This window comes from Uloborus diversus, chromosome 1 (genome assembly GCF_026930045.1).
Source record: "Uloborus diversus isolate 005 chromosome 1, Udiv.v.3.1, whole genome shotgun sequence".
NCBI classification, from domain to species: domain Eukaryota; kingdom Metazoa; phylum Arthropoda; class Arachnida; order Araneae; family Uloboridae; genus Uloborus; species Uloborus diversus.
In genome coordinates this window covers 34,172,360-34,190,691 of record NC_072731.1, presented here as the reverse complement: position 1 = coordinate 34,190,691, position 18,332 = coordinate 34,172,360, and the positions used below count along the sequence as shown (strand labels likewise).

The 18,332-nt window shown below is 31.8% G+C and overlaps 1 protein-coding gene across 1 annotated transcript in view; it reads left to right on the top strand.

Annotated features, from left to right (window-relative positions):
• The first annotated feature begins 4,689 nt into the window (after positions 1 to 4,689).
• LOC129234343 (endothelial cell-selective adhesion molecule-like) overlaps positions 4,690 to 18,332 on the top strand; it is a 118,853-nt gene continuing 105,210 nt past the window's right edge. The window contains exon 1 of the mRNA XM_054868336.1: positions 4,690 to 4,824. The gene's annotated coding sequence lies outside the window, so the exon portion shown is untranslated. The remainder of the gene's footprint in view (positions 4,825 to 18,332) is intronic.

Sequence of the window (18,332 nt, the reverse complement as noted above, 5' to 3'; positions counted from 1 at the left end):
GGCGGAGTCCTCCAGGTTGGGGGTTATGCAGTAGGACGGTAACCTACTCATGTAAAAAAGCTAAACACTCGTAAGCTTCAAAGGAAAAACTTGATATGCCAATAATATAATATAAAGATCTCAATCCCGAAAACTAAAACAATGGCTATATTCAGTAAATTACCACCCATTAGCCAGGGCTAAAGCAGAAATACATGAAATACACCGCCAACTCAGTCATTTCCAGCCGAGGACTGCAGTTTCGTGCTTATTAGCACTCATCAGCACGGCATAGGAAAGTGACTGAGCTGGAGAGCGAAAACCTCTTAAGAAAGTCAAGAGGGCCAAACAAACTGGTAGCTAATGTAGAATTAGCACAGACCAGCAGAGTGACCGAAGCAATGGTTCGGTTCAACTCGAAAATTGATGGCAAGGCATGGTATATTCAGTAAATTACCGCCCATTAGCCAGGGCTAAATCAGAAATACATGAAATACACCGCCAACTCAGTCATTTCCAGCGGAGGACTGCAGTTTCGTGCTTATTAGCACTCATCAGCCCGGCATAGGAAAGTGACTGAGCTGGAGATGGAAAACCTCTTAAGGAAGCCAAGAGTGCGAAACAAACTGGTAGCTAATAGCAGCATTAGCACAGACCTGCTGGTCTGTGCTTTCCTATGCCGCGCTCATGAGTGCTAATAAGCACGAAACTGCAGTCCTCGGCTGGAAATGACTGAGTTGGCGGTGTATTTCATGTATTTCTGATTTTGTCCTGGCTAATGGGCAGTAATTTACTGAATATATCATGCCTTGCCATCAATTTTCGAGTTGAACCGAACCATTGCTTCGGTCACTCTGCTGGTCTGTGCTAATTCTACATTAGCTACCAGTTTGTTTGGCCCTCTTGGCTTTCTTAAGAGGTTTTCGCTCTCCAGCTCAGTCATGCCGGGCTGATGAGTGCTAATAAGCACGAAACTGCAGTCCTCGGCTGGAAATGACTGAGTTGGCGGTGTATTTCATGTAAAACAATGGCATTTAGGGGTAAAGAACCAATTAGAAGTAAAATTGTGATTGATAATAGAATTATTGAACATGTGAAGCACTTCAACTACCTAGGATGTGACATCTTCTTTGACCACGGCAATGATGTCCAAAACAAGCTACATAGGTTTCAACACTTATGTGAAACCCTTACAAGAACCATAAAGGAAAAAACGAGAAAGGAAACACAACTGAAGTTCTACAAGGTTATGGCGGTGCCAACCTTACTATACGACTCTGAAACATGGACTTTGAACAGTCAAGAAACTAGCAGAAATCAAGCAGCAGAGATGAAGTATTTGCGATCACTGAAGAACTGCACCATTCTAGACAAAATAAAGAATGAATTTATTTGTAGGGAATTACAGATATTCAGCTTCAGTGAAAAAATTGCGGAATATCGTAACGATTAGAAAAACCATGTTCAACGTATGGCACGAGGGAGACTTCCAAGAGCTGCCTTTTATTACAGACTAAGGGGCAAACGAGACCGTGGTAGACCCAGGAAGCGGTGGGGCGACCAAGTAGCCGGAACAGGCTATATGCCTAATCCCTGAGGAAGAAGAAGAAGAGAAGAGTATACAAAAAGTGAATAATGATATTTTAGCACTGCTTGAGAGAGAGAGAGAAAAAAAAGGGAAGTGAAAAATATTGTGTCAAGAGGAAGTCTTTGAAATATGCAGTGAGCAAAGAGAAGTTTGTTTGAAGAAGAAATTTGCTCTAGACTTTCTTTAACCAAGATTAGTTTTTCAGCAGATACCCATGGAAATAAAAACTAAAAGATTCTCATAACTGAACTGATGTAGGACCAAAAGGGAATTAAAAAAATTGGCTTTCGTTTTGAAGTCAATTTATCAAAATACATGAAAGTACAACTGTGCAGTCGATGGATCAACTGTATCATTTGACCCAGAGCATATCTCTTACTTCAAAAGATAAAAATGTTACTGACCGCTACACCTATTCCCCTCGCTACTGAAACAAATCATTTAAGGGCAAACAAAAATAAAATCTCGATTTGGACAACAGGAGTTGCTAATACAATTATATAAGAAGAGGTTTTGGAGTTTAGTTGCTTTGAATATAAAGGGCTTGAAATCAAAAAACAATATTACACAATTACATAATAAGTTAAAGCTTCACTTAGAAAGCTTTGGTGTATGTTCGAATGACGTCAGAGAAGTAAACATCAGCAATACTTTATCAGTTGCTGCTATAATAAATACTGGAAGATTTTCTACGAGTATAGATAAGAAATCCTTTTCTAAATACGAAAAAAAAGGAATAAAACATTTGTCAGTCAAAATTATTAAAATTTTCCTGAAAGTGCAGAAAAGGATAACAGCGCACCATCTCTCGTCGAAACTGGAATTAAGCCAAATTATTCTATTTTCAAGAGGCAGAAGAGTAGAGAGTATGAAGGCTCGAACCTTACAGCTAATGAATTGTTTTCGTTCGCAAAATAAGTCTAAAAACTTGTGTTTTTCTGCGGTAAATCACATCAAAGTTAAGACAGTTTTATCATGCAGAAAAGGCCACTTAACGAAATAAATGGACATTCTAACAAGAAACATAGGCTTGATCTTTGGGTCTTAGATTCTTAGTAAAATTTTTTAGATCAAGATCTGTTAAGTGATTTCTAGATGAGGTTTAGAATTATTTTTGCCCAGACGTGACCCATAAACTAAAATCTGACATAGTGCTGGGTATAAAAGCGAAGTATTGTTTTTTTTAAAAAAAAATCAGCCATAGGTCCTTTTCTAAACAGCTTTGGTTCCGATAGAAGCTGGTGACAGAAAAGAGAAAACTGTTGGAGTGAGATCTCAGGTATTCTGAACTGGGTCCAAACGATGCTATAATCAATCATATGAAAGTAATTGAAATGAAAGAAAAGGAAAACTCCATTTTTTTCCAGTTTTGTGTTGTACAATGAAAGGCAGGAAGAAATGTACCATTTTCCTGTACAGGACCGAGACATCTCCAGCCAATGTTCCGTAAGGAAAATTGGTTGAACACGGAAAAGAGCAGAAATGAGCAACATTTCAGAAGAAGAACAAAACAGCTTCTCCAAACATCAGTGTATTGTTTGGAAATTAAAGTCTTTCTTGTTACAAGAATCGCAGTTCTCTTATTAAAATCAAATATTTTTGCATTAGTATTAATAAAAATCCAAAATGTATTTTCAGTGTTATATATATATTAGGATCAAGAATGAGACAGTTTCAATACAAAAAGTTAATTAACCACGTGTAGCATTAAATTATTGTATTTCAGTTTCATAGAGGCAAATTCTAACATTATCTTTATATATTAAAATAAGTATCAAAAAGAAAATTGCTTCGTTCAAATGTAGAAGCAATTTTCATTCGTCATATCTTGACGGGCGATTTTCTAGTTCATGTACTAATTGACAATATAAGTGTTTAAATGATTTTTCTAAGTGTATTTTGAAATGATTTTTTTTTTTTTTACATTTTTAACATTTATCTGAACTGTTATTAAGTACATAAGTTTTTCACGCCCTAATCTCTCTAAAAAACAATAGTACTACACACACGTATACCGGGGTAGTGATCGGATTTTCGTTTTGAGGTTTGTTACACATTACTCATGAAGTCTATATGATCACTATTATTTAATTTCATTCGCATATTATATTGATTTTTGCTACAGTACGACATTTAAATGGGGTGTTAGAGAGGGGGGTGCTTTAAGGGCATAACAAACGCAAATGTAAAAGATGATGTATTTATTAAATGAAGAAAAGATATTTGATAAGTACACTACATAACGTCATCCCTGTTAAATTTATGATGTATTTTTCATTACTCAAAAGGATAGATGCGTACACTCATTTTCGCGCATTCAACTTAATCAATAAAGTAAGTAAAAACGCAAGTGAAATTTAAAAAATTCAAATATTTTGATTATTCTGATTTGTGAAATAAATTAAATGTAGAGTATGGCAATTATATGCTTTTGTTAGAGCCAGCTATTTAAATTTTGAAAAAAAAAACGCTATGATGTTCGCATTAACTACAGAGAAAATAAATACGTACTGCAAATAACGTACTCAACTTGTACCTTTCTCCCACAAAACTCATAGTTTGCATTTACGAGTGAAGCTGAAAATAAAAAGAGAGAGAAAGACGTAAATAAACAAATAAACAAATACTAATAATAACTTTTTTAGCATAACAAAGAATAGTAATTAAAAGCACTTTTGGGGATAGTTTTGAAAATTTTCGGAGGGTGTTTGAACAGTGAAAACCCACTCCTTAAATACGGCCATGACGAGACACACGCATAGACACACATACACACACACACGTGCGCGCGCATGCCCGTGCGTACACATACACATACACAACCTCAAAACCTTATAAAATTGATATTTCTTTCCGTTTTCAAAGCGGTTTTTTCCTTCTATTATTACCTCTAGCGGAGATACATATTTTTTAAGAAAAAATTTTGATTAATTCTCTCGTTTTCTTTTTCATTGGAATTATCAATTCTGCATACAATACAAGTTCAAAAAGCTCATGCACTTTCATCTTTTCCGATAGGGGGCGCAGAGAGTTCGTTTACTTAAACTGACAGTTGGTTTCTCTGCGATCGAAAATCCAACTTGGGAAATCACTTTCTCCCATTCTGTCCATTTCGTCGGAGCTAAAATTGATGATTCGGGAGATAGCTTAAGTGCCGCTTTAGCAACAAAATATTTTTTAGTGCAACGAAAAGTGAACAAGCAACAACAAATTGAGTGATCCTTTTACAAAAAGTTGGAATTATTTCAGAAAAATAGGTAACATTATTAATATCAATGCATAATTTAAAAGTTAAGTTTCAAAATGTTGTAACTTTGTTCTATAAATATCCCTGATCCTAATATTATATATATATATATATATATATATATATATATATATATATATATATATATATATATATATATATATATATATATATATATATATATATATATCAAAAAGTGAAAGAGTTAACAACGTAAAAACAGTCAAATATGTACTCCAGTGCTAAGCTGCTAGAAACAACAACAAAAAAATAGTATAAGCATATTCAAGGAAAACATAAATTATCAAGCAACTAAAATATGATAAAAGCAGCAATAATCTTCTCCCGATGACGTACCAGTCCTTGCTTCATATTTTCTTTAAATTTGGTACTTCTATTTTTTGATTTTTTTTTTTTTTTTTTCGAATTTTTTGTACTTTCGATATCTTTGTCGTACTGCAATTTCATGATAAGTTTTGCATTTTTTTTTTTTTTTTTTTGTATTTCAGTATCTGGATAATTTATATTTTTCCTGAATATATGGGTGATTCTCCAAAAACCTAATCAGAAATATTTTTAAAATAAAAATGCTTCAAAAAATCTGAGAAAAAAAACATACTTGCTGTTTAAGATAAATAAATACCTTTGTGCTGAATAGTAAAGTCAGACCAAACAACGTAAGTAGAAGCACAAATTTGTAAATTACAGCCGACACGTGTTTCGGCGTTACAGGGAACGCCTTTTCGTTCCCTGTAACGCCGAAACACGTGTCTGCTGTAATTTACAAATTTGTGCTTCTACTTACGTTGTTTGGTCTGACTTTAATACTTGCTGTTTGTTTGGAACTTATTATGGGAAAAATGGTAACCGAAACCAAAAAGTATGTTATTGCATGACAAAATACAATCTATGTGAAACCTCTCTGAACGGACACTCTCTAATAACGAACATTTCTTCGAGTCCCGGTCCTTTTATATACGTTTTTCCATATTATTCATTCTGAATATCTTTCCCTCCGAATAATAGGCAGTTATTTTATAATTTCTTTTTTCAATTGCTAGACTAAAATTATAAACCATCAAATAAATAACAATTTTTCCAGTAAGTTATAGTTTTTATTTCCAATTCTTTAGTTTAGAAAAGTATTTACCTAATTCTAGAAAACTGTGCTTTTATTTATCTAACTCAGAAATTTAAAGTCACTTCATTTACCTATTTTAAACAACAATAAAATTATAAAAAATGTATAACCAAGAAATCTATTTTTGAAAGATTTGTCTGAACAAGAAAAAAGAAAGGAAAAAAAGATTAAGTAAATAAATTTTCTCTACAGCTACATATGTTATCTATAGTTTTGCCAATGTCAGTTTTTTTTAATCATAATCTTATTTTCTAAATAATGTTTTGGAAATAAATTCTATTCTACTAAACATATTGCGTTATAAATAATGCTAGGAGAGGGACTTTTTTGCGCCAGGAGTATGACATATTTTCTTGACAGGAGAATGATATTTTCCTTGTAATTTGCCTTTTGCGTAAGCCCAGGATTATAATTAAGGTAACTAATGTTATTTTTCGATTCTAACCCCTAAATTAACTGCACATTATATGAGTAGAATTATTATTTTTCTTTTCTTTAACACAGAAATTTTGTCCAGGAGACTGGACACTGGAGACAAAGTTTTAGTAAGAACAGTAGGCGAATCATATTAACTTAATACCCATGGAATCTAACAAAATGGTGATAAAAAAGAGCGTGGTAGCACAGCAAAAATTTTCCTTTTTTTAATCTATTATAATTGAACCTATTCCTTGGAGAGGAGAATGACATGAAACCTGGGGACAAACTTAAAAATGATGTACTTTGATTATTTAAATAATTAAATTTATTTAAAGGATGTCATTTTACACCTTTAAGTATGCGTAATTTAGTATTACAATATAATTTTGCGGAATGTTGACATAACATTTTGAAAAAAAAAGAAAATCATTATCTTTGAGAAACGAAAGGGGACTTTCAAAAGAGTGACTTTAAAAAGTTTTTCGAAACATTTTCAAAACTTTTTGTAGGAAAAAAATGAGTTATTGTTTTATATATAATAAGAATGGAATAACATCGGAATAGTTATTTCCAATTATTAAAAAAAAAGAAAATCTAGGTCAAACAATCCTTGTGTTATGCTCCGGGGACATTATATTGTTAGGATTTTTGAGAATCACCCATATCGATGCCTCAGAGCAACAGTAGGATGGATATCTTAGTGATATTTCTGGGATTAGATGTCTTACTGTTGCTCTGAAGCGACGATATGTATATTCAAAATTTAGTTTTTTTCCATAAAATAAACTGATTTTGCGATTTTACTGGAGAGTCGAAAAATAATAATGCATGGCAGGTTTGCTGAGTATGTAAAAAATAAATTTCTGGTACAAAATACTCAGTTTTACATAAACGCTTAGAACCAAAGATTATCTTAATAGAGAACTTTGCCGGAGTATTACAAACTACCTGACAATTCTCGAAGTGAGAGAAATCCAGGAACAACCTGGGTGCTTTTAAATGCCAATGCTACAATAAATTTTAAAAAGTAGTTAAAAAAGTTAGTGTATATTTCAAGGGGACTTTCTACTAAATACTAGTAAAATCACTATTTATAAGGAAAAGAAGATTTGAATTTTTTTTTCTTAAAAATTATCGCTTCAGTGCAATTATTATTGCTTACAAAAAATTAGAAGAAGAAATTTCTTTAATGTTTACTTTTATTTCATCGTCGTTTATTTATTTTGTTTTGTGGTGTTTTTTTTTCTTTTATTTATTTATTTATTTATTTATTTCGTTATTTATTTCTGTTTTTTTTTCTTTATGAGCACTGAAAAAGAAATCAATGCTTTTATTTATTTTTTTTAATCAACGCTTATAAAATTAAAACATCACGATTACCAACAAATACGATTCGAAATAAATGAAAAGAGATCAAAAATAGGAATCTTACAGGAATCTAGGAATTTTGAATATTTTCTTCCTCGCGTCTTTGCATCTTTTTATGCATATTAACTTGTATATAAGCCAAAAAAAAAAAACATTTTTTGCCATTTCCAATCCTATTTTGAGGAACTTTTCGTGGTGTTTGTGTGTATGTTATGTGCCTATGTGTGTCTCACATACCTCAAAAACATTTAATTGTAGAAGGTAAAGAAATTCTCTGCAAGGCAGCGTCTAACAATGCAACTTTTTTGAGCAATCAAGATTACTTATTCCTTTCACTTTAAGTAACTTTGATGCCTAATCTTTTAGTTTAGTGAGTAGTGAATAGATACTCACGTGAAATAAGAAAACGTAAATTAGTAAATGTATGTATTTTCATATGCAATTTCCAAAACCATGACCGGAAGTAACGGGTCAAGTACGAAATCAAATACGTTCCTAGTATAACACGGTTAATTCGTCCAGTGTATTATCGAAGTTATACAAAACATTTTTTAAATTAACTTTTTAACTTATTTTTTGCATTAATTAATCATGTACATTGTAAAAATCATGTCACTATGTGTTGTATCTAAACCGCGTTTCCTGTTATATTGAAGCCGTGTTATACGAGACTTAGAAATAATGTAAAGCAAGGGATGTGTACCGGGTTATATCGAAACCAAGTTTCATAAAAGCGAAGTAAAACTTATTAGAGTTATTACATTAATGTATTATATAAAACATTAACAGAATGTATTAAGCAAAAATGAAATTCCATCTTTTTTAAACGTGACTTTTGTGTTGTATTAAAACCATGAAGTATTATATTCAAGTTTCGTACCGTGTAATATCGAAACCGCGTAATAATTAGCACAATTTCGGTACCGTGTAATATCGAAACCGCGTAATAATTATCACAATTTTGGTACCATGTAATATCGAAATCGCGTGATAATTATCACACTTTTGGTACCGTGTAATATCGAAACCGCGTAATAATTATCACAATTTTGGTACCGTGTAATATCGAAGCCGCGTAATAATTATCACAATTTTGATACCGTGTAATATCGAAACAGTGTAATAATAATCACAAATTTGGTACCGTTTAATATTGAAACCGTGTTGTACAAGTACCGTGTTATACGAGGGACGCCTGTAATCCAGTCTTTCAAATAATTTAATATTTATCCCTATTTTATCTAAATAGAACTACTTAACAGAGATAGTAATTGAAAAGCCTATGAACATTGTTTCGCAGATTTGATGGTATAAACCTACTCGTACATTCAAAATTTTGATGCCAATCGAAAAAGAGAATTTTTTTTTTTAGCCTGGCTACCATCGTGAAAATGAGAACACGCGAGATAATTAGGATGAAAAACTCACCGACTCAAAGAATGAATTTAACTGAAATACTTTCCCAGTTAAATGCCTGTTTTTTTCCCTCTTTCCCTGTTTCAGTTCAGGTAAATGATAAAAATGTAACGTAAATAACAAGTACTAGTTGTAAGATTTATTCTAAAATGTTAAATTTTGGATAATTGCACTGCATAATCCCAGTTTTTTTTTATTTATTTATTTATTTTTCTTTTTTAACTTTTCAAAAAGCTATTTTGTGTTTTGAGCTGAAATAGAAAGGGTTTTTTTCCTTTCTTTTTTTAATTCTTTTTTCTTTCTTTTTTTTTTTCTTCTAGCAATCAAAAATTGCTTGATCAAAGTTGATGTTCTCTACTTTTTCAGATTGAAATGACGTCGACAATAAGCTTTGTTTTAATAAAGCTTAATGCATGCTAAAAAAAGTTAAGCATTGTTTTAATATTTTTAGAGAGGAAAAGTTTTCGTCGCCATGATTACCAATCATTTACGACCTAACTTAAGTATATTTACTCTTAATAAGAAAGGGGGTGCAAAGTTACGTTTGACAGAAAAAATATCAACATAGATGAACTTAAAACGCAAAACTTTATTTAAATACAAAATTTCTAGATCACTAATTCCCATCATTTAAGATTGAAGTGAAATAACAACACATAACATTATACGCTATAAGTAGGCTTGCCAGATTTTTGAAATGTACAACCAGGACAACGGAACACTCCCCCCCCCCACACGGCCACGCGGAATTCAAGAGGGATCACACCCCTGGTTGATTTTCAGTGTTTTAGAGGGTAATTATTCTGAATGCTATGAAAAAATGCTTGTTAACTATGAGCCTAAGCCAGGAGTAAGAATAAATGACACAAGTAGATAAATTAAAATTTTTATTCCAAACATGTTAATATTTATCAATTACTTTAGTGAAAAGAAATACTTTGAATAGGGAATAAAAATTCGAACAATATTTGCATGAATTTTTCATTCCCTAGGACGTTCTTTAGAAAGATTTATTTGGTTTTAATCTTGGTGAAAGTCCTCACAAGCCAGATCCGATATTAATTTTACAAGTCAATGTTTCAAATAACAAAGTAATTATCCAAAATAATCCTTCATTTTTTTTATTTTATGACCTTTTGTTCATCTGTAATTCAATTTATCTTGAACCGGGATGTGAAGTAAACCGGCCGGGACACCGGGATTTTGCCTGAAAACCGGGACGTCTGGCAAGCTTAGCTATAAGTAATCTTTATGATAAGTGAACTGGGGGATATCGGCCATAAAATCTTTATCGCTATTACCGGATCCTAATCGCCATTTTTTTTTTATGGATATGCCTTGTATTTATTGCCTACTCTAGAAAATCACCAGTCATAATGATGTGGGAAAATTTCTTGGTCAGTTCCGTTACATTCCATTTGTAAAAACAAGAAACCCTGCAAGTAGGGTCCTATCAAATTTCGTGATTCGGAAAACATAATTTGAGTTCAAGACGTCAAAATTCGAATGAATGCTGAATACTGGATGTTTTTAAGTTTTTTTTTTTTTTTTTTTTCTAAATTATAGCTGAATTATAACAAAATTCGTCAATTGTCATAAGCATGCACTTGCTTTGGTTTGCTTCTATGATTCTACTTTATATTGCTATGACTTTTTTGGAATAATGACAATCCACCATTTAAGCTTTTTACTTTGAAAATTAATTTCTGTATGGTTTCGGTTTTGATTTTTTTTTTTTTTTTTGAATTGTTTTTTTAACTTGAATTTCCAACATTACTCTTGTTTATTATCGTACTTTTAAGAAATTTAATTAACTAAACAAAATAAGATTTCGATGCATGCTATTTGAAGTTACATTTCTTTTAGCCGAATTAAGGTTAAATTTCAAGTTGAAACGGAAAGTAAAGTGACGAAAGTAATAGAACGGAAGTAACGTTATAGTTTGGCGAGCAATTTGCCCCGACTTGGTAATATCTCGCAAAATTGGAACGGAAAAGACTATGGTGCGCAGTACGTAACTCGCGCACATGAGTAGAGGAATGAGCAAAGTGAAATAGTAAAATATTTACTTTGCTTTTAACGGTTACTGCACCAGTACATTTTTAATCATTCTTATCTTTAATCAAGACTGTTTTTTAAAAATATAGTTTTTTAAAATGTTTAATAACTTTTAATCATTTTGTAATTAATTCTCCTTTTCATTTATGTTTTTGAAAGTAACATCATTTTCTCGTAAAAATTATACTTAAAGAAACATCATTTATATGTTTTTCTTCAAATTGCAATCAACCTTAATTATGTACACAAAATGTTGATTTTGATGGTGTTACTGTATTTTGTCAAAATTTCAATCAAGTCAGCTGTTGTTCCGGGTTTCTCGGTTGGATGGCGTTGGAAAGTCATTCCACATCTCTCACCAAAACCGAGGTCTTGTTACCATTCAGGGGAGAAGTGGAGGAGTTGTCTTCAGTTGTCTGCTTTTAACGCCACCTATCTGGTGATCCTTGAACTTGGTAGTAACACATGTAGCTTAGTTCAGTAACAAAAAGTTACCTTTGAAGGTCAAATCATGTGATACTGCAAGAAATAGTCAGAAATTGATCTATTGTTATATTTCGTTGCAAGTCACAAATTATTTTGCCATTATGAAATGTGAAAAAGTTCTTATCGTTAACATTTTAAATTTAAATTAAGACCAACTAATATTTTGTGTAACAATAAATGTATTTAATAACAAGCTTAATTTTATTTTAAAAGGTTTGTGCATTTGGTCAATTGTATGGGGGGCAAAATGGAACGGTTCCTTTCCGTACGTGTTCAATCTTTTATTAAATGGCTAATTTATTCAATTATCAATTAGTTGATACGCCAGCCTTCACTGAAAAAAAACCTCACTAATTAATAAGTTATTCACTTATCTTCCTATACATTTATTTTAATCAATCATTTATTTTTTCTCCTGAATAAAGTAATTAATTTGTTTATTTATTCATTTTTTTCCAATATGTCATTTATTCTTTTATTGGTTTATAATCTAGCTGCGTTACCTGGCTTTGCACGGTCTACCTCGAAAATAAAAATAACGTCAATTGACGTGTGTTCAACAATTTGGTTGAAATAATTTTTAAAAAAACAACAAAAATACTGTAAAAATTCCCGTCAAAATAATGATTCTTGAATTTCGCTAACGGCGAATCTAAAAGTCCCGAAGAAATTAAACGCAATTAATGCAACCAAAATCCTTGATTATCTTCTGCTTGCAGTACAAAAAAAGGGGGGGGGGTGGCAAAAAGTAATCAAAATGGGAAAAATTTACATCAAAACAAAAGAAAGATTTTGATTTGTCCACAATCGAGACAAAAAATAGCAACGGATAAAAAATTATTTTATTCACGCTAATTTTAATTGATCTCGTTGGCAAACGATAACTTTCCGATTTGATATGGATGTTTCATTAGACTTAAAAATGCTTATAACTTTTTCCCCGGTAATTTTACAGGCTTGTTTTTTATTATTTTTTTTTTTTATTCGAAGAAAGTAAATCAATTTCAGTGGTATTTTTCGGGGGCTTTCGAATGCGACTTGAATCAAGCAAACCGGTTAATTATTTCGGGTAGAAAGAGTCATTTTCGGGTCCTAAAATTAAAATTCGAACGGTTCGGTTCAACTTTTATTTATTTTTTTTAACGTTCGAAAACACCCTTTCGTTCCTTTTCGGGTGTCCAAGTACCTCCCTGCCAAATTTGGTTGAAACCCAACGGTTTTCTCACACGTTTGTCCACGTAAACTGTTTCGAAGGAATGAAATTTTTCAGGAGAAGCATTTGAGTTGAACTCTTCAGGCAATTTGCATTAAGAAAAGTAAACTTGCTGTGCTCTCGGGTGGTTAATTGTTGAACAAAAATTCTGTCATCATTTTCCAAAGAAGATAACGTCCATTGAAGGCCTATAAGTCAAAAAAAAAATTTAATTAAAAATTTAGTATTGTGGCACGTTTCCAAACGAGCGACATGTATTCTTTGCTTTGTTTATATGGATATAATCAAAAATATATTTTTGTTAGTCGAATGAGGTGAGTCCGCCAAATAAGGCTATGTAGACCAATGAGGCCAATCTACAATTTTTCTATGTAGGATAGCGAAAATTGGCTAGTTCAAGATTTAATCCTCTTTCGAAAGCACCAGTTAATAATAAAGCATTGTGAGCAACCCGTTTGGTAGCAACAAGCAAAAGTGAAGCAAACGTTATTACAAAAAGGTCTTTGATTGTTGTTGTTGTTTTGTTTTTTTTTTTTTTTAATAGTTTAATAGTGCTTTTTGGCGTGTTTTCAGAAATGACCTTTCGGGATTCATGTTAGTTCGGCCAAACCGCATTTCTGTGCTAAACCTGCAGGAAAACGTAATTGAAAAATAAATTTTCAAACGGAATTTTTTTTTCCCTTTTTATTATGAGCAATTAATGGATGTACAAACTTTAGAGCCAGCTGAATCATATACATGAGTGAGATAATTGGCCATAAATCTTAGGATGATCTTTTTTCGCTCTCTAAAGCTATGAATTAGCGAAACATTTTTTGAAATAGTAATATATTTATCTAAATTATTACCATTTTTTGTACCTAATCCTATGATGATCAAGCCATTTCCACTTCTAGCTGAACTTTTACTAATCAAATGCAATAAATGAAACTGCCGACGAACAAAGGTGACTAAGCCTATAATTTCAAGATTAAAAAAAAAAAGACTTTGCTCCGTTAGAGCAAAGAGTATCTTCAAATATAATCATAGATCCATTAGGCGCTCATGAAAATGCCATTATAAGTTTCTATTCTACCTTTTCGTATTGGGCAAGGGAATTAAAACTTTCCGAAATCAAGCACGATTTTAAAACTTTACACTATGAATTTGCTTTTGGTAGTTTCAATTCTATTCATTATTGAATTTTTACTTGAAAATATGTACAAAAAATGAGCTTATTTCAACATCATGATTTTTTGAAGCTATGATTAAAAGAATAGTTATTACATGTACCTAACAAAAAAGGAATCACATTTAGTTACATGTCAATTGAAAGCAAAAGGAAATAATTATCCAATCGTTACAATGATTTAAAAAAAACTAAAAAATTCACATTTACAATAGGTGTTAGCGTCCCCTGCTCGTTATCGCTCATCAACCTCCGGAAACCGCAAGCAGCTTTATTTGGATCGCTTCGTGATCCAAGCTAGCTACGCTCGTTCTCCATACACTATATCATCATATTTTAGTAGGCAAGAGTACAATAGTTATTCCTATGATAACGATGTATACCTTGGGCATTAAATTTTCTTGCCTTATTGATTCAGCCAGAAGGAAATGATAACACTAATAACCAAAAATTTTGTCAAATGAAACATTTATAGTGTTTCTAGGGTAGTTTTTGACGCGGATTTCATAAATCTAATCAGAATTTTTAATTCACCCAGATTTTGTGTAATCATAGGTTTTAAGTAATTTAATTTTCCCGAGTTTTCCTACATCACGTAATGATAAAACTCATAGTTAACAATGGTGTAATTTCCGAAATTAAAAAAAAAAAAAAATCTGAAAAAACATAAACGAGGATTTGACCATTTTTTAAATAAGTTTTACAAAGTTTGATATATATTTTTTAATTATTTTAATCTGTGCGCAGATTCAATTTTATTTGTTACACTTCTGCACATGACGTCACTAGTGATGTAATGCCATTAACTGATGCCATTAGCGCAGATCGCAATATTTAATTCGCTCCTTTACTCACACGTACTGGCAACGATTTGGTAGGTAGCAAGCGTAGAGCACTATATTTAACTCGCTTCTGAGATTTCATAAGCTGGAAACACTGTAGACAGCAATCTCACCGCGCCAGTGTATTGGCGCGTCAAAGTTCATCACTTGTGACGTCATAAAGACCACGCCTTATTTGAAAAATCGGAAATTTTAAAAAGATAATTCAAAACTAAACATTTTGAAAATACAAGATTTTCCTCGCTTCATGTTATTTTTTGTGCTTATTTTATCATTTTCAGTGACTAAAAATAGTACTTTTGACTGATGGAAGCAACCCCATTAAAATCTTGTCATAAAGACAAGAAATGTGGAAATAGATAGTCACGTTTGCTGCTACTGCAGTGGTAACATGGTGGTCAGTCTAAATAGCACCCATTTTCGTGTTATACGCTACCTGAATTGAATCATTTTCTGTGATTTTATGTTTGATTGCAACCGTAAAGAATTTATGGAGTTTTACTCAAAGGATAATGCTTCAATATACTTTAATAGTATTGACTCTGTAATGAATATGTTCATATTTTAATATCAAACAGGTGCTATTAACTCTTTCGAAACTAGTTTAAAAGCTATATTATTGCATGGTTGAAACACGTTGCCTTTGGTATCACTAGTAAATTTAGTCAAAATGAAGGAAACATGTGGAGATTTGTAAGTTTTTTTTTATTTAGATAAAATTTCGAACAACACATATCATGGGACAATTATTTCTGACTTAAAACTAGATTAAACAAATTTTATTAACTGCTTCGGTTTTACACAATGCTGTTTTCTACTCTGCGAATGGGATATAGCAATGGCAAAAAGAATATTCTATTGGCTTTTCACATTAAATTAGCACTTTTCAAAAAACATTACAAAGACTTTGTAACACTAATGCTGAATTTGATAAATTAAAAGCAACATTTCTGCGTATTTTTGATGCACAGCTAAAAAAAACGCTATCTTTGGAAGGGCCCCTATTGTCCAAGTGAATAAATTCTTGCTGATTAATAATATTTTAAAGGGATGTTTCTGATGTGGGTGATGGAGAAAAACAGTTTTTGAATTCAGCGCATCATTTCACACTAAGTTTAGGTATTTTTCTACATTTAAAAGGTTTTTTTTTTTTTTTTTTTTTTTTTTGTAGACTAGTGTAAGTGGCCAAAGGTTTGACAATTGTGCAAAAACCCTCACGTATCGAAATATTCTCCGCCATTAGCAGCCTACTTTAAATTATTATGTTGAATTAATCCAAAAACTATTATGTGACATATTTATACGTCAAAGCTACTCCAGCACTATTTTATTCTAGTCTAGTATAAACGAACTGCCGTGGGAAGGTAAAGGGCAGTATCTGCAGTTTTTTTGCATTTTTGCCAGCTTTTGCACTTTAATTTTACTGTACTTTATCTATTGTACTGAAACTTTATTAAGTTTCTTCGTAACTCGTTTAACTTAAAATTTGAATATATTCGTTTTACAATACAAAGTAACCAATAAGGGGCCATTCATTAATTATGTAAGGGTCCCGAGCGGGAGGGGTAGAAAAATCTCTACATACCCTCACTTTGAGGGGGCCGGGGAAAACTTATTCTTACGTAATATTTTTCAAGTCGAAATTTTATATTAGAAATCGCGTGGTCAAATGGTTTGGCAGAGATCATATTTCATTTGTGTTTGGAAGGTAAGTAACTTATTAGGATGAGTTGTTTTTTGCTTGTTCTACAAAAAATGAATAGTGTAAAATATAATAAGAGAACCGCACTATGTAGGGCAAGTTTTAATTTTATTTAGTATCGCATCACGTAATATGTTAGAAAAATAAAAAAAACTTTGATTTACGTTCAACTGGCAGTTTCAGTGTAACTGAACCTTTTTTAACAACATTTTATTATTTTGAAAAACGAAATAGAATCGAACGTAAGAATTGAGGGGAGGAGTTTGAAAAATCTTATGTACCCTTACAGGGGGGAAGGGGACGGGTAAAAAATTGCCAAAATCATCCTTGCGTAATTAAAGATTGGCCCCTATGTCACGAAATTTCTCCAACAAAAACCAATGAGAACAGTGCGCAATCTCGCCTAAACTATGTTACCAAAAGTATTGGAGCACTTTCAAGTGAATCACCCTTGAACTTAGGGGACCAGCAACAAATTGAGAAAATAAAAGTTTTTTGATTATCCTCCATCGTAAATAGCGAGGAATAAGCTATAAATTTTTGAAATAAGTTTACAAATTTTGTTAAATTTGTAAACTTATTGCTTTAAACGTTCAATAAAATATGAACGTTTAAAGCAATTGATGTTTCTATGCGCATGCGCGAAATATTCAAATGTATAACTTTCATAATTTAAAACCCAAGTGAATACCCCAAATTTAAATAAAACTTCAGTTCAATATCATATCTTAAAAACTTAGAAATATATCAGCTATGTAATGAACCGAATTTCAATTTATTCTTGGATAGGCGATTAATCGTGAGGGATCGTTCGCAAATAATCTGTTTTTATCATGAATTACGCTGAAAGATTGCAGGCAATTGTGAAAAATTTGCGAATTAACCTTTACGATTCGTCGCCAATCCAAGAATTATAGAAATTCGGCTTATTAGACCGCTGATATCTTTCTCAGATTTTAAGATTTTGAACTGGAATTTTATTATGAGTTGGGGGATAAACTTGGGTTTTAAATTATAAAGGTTATAAATTGTACAATCTTGCGCACGCGCAATGAAAATTTAATTGCTTTAAACGTTCATATTTCATCAAGTTTTCAACATTTTAGTTTTAAGCTTTAGTATTATGTTTCTCTTATATGCTCTATAATGCTGTCGAATATTCTTAAAGTTTGGTAAGGGATGACGGAAAACTCTGCGTGTTAGGAACCAAAAACCTTCAAATAAATGCTGTGATTGTTAAAGTATTTTCTCAATTTATTGCTGGTACTCTAAATGCATGGGTGATTTAATTTTTATTGGAAAATAACAGCTGTGGTTTCAATTTAAAAGACAAAAGTTGCCGAACAATTCTGCTGTGGATAGAAAAAGAGCAGTAACTGCATTTATTTATTTTTTTAAATTTATTTATTTATTATTCTTATTTATTTATTTATTTATTTATTTATTTATTTTGTTCTTCATTTTTATCATCTACTGTACGTTAGCTTTATTGTACAAGCTTGCTTATTTGGTTTCCGCTAAAAAAAAGCAGGAAAAATTCCAACATTTCTCTACCGTCAGTATTTCATCCAAAATGCGTTTCTACAAAAATCGCGAAAATTCATTTCTGCAGTTCCAGCCGTTTACCTGCCCTCGGCAACTTATTTCTTGAGAAATCCGTAAAAATGTGAATTTTAGAAAGTATCTAATACTTTTAGTGAGTGT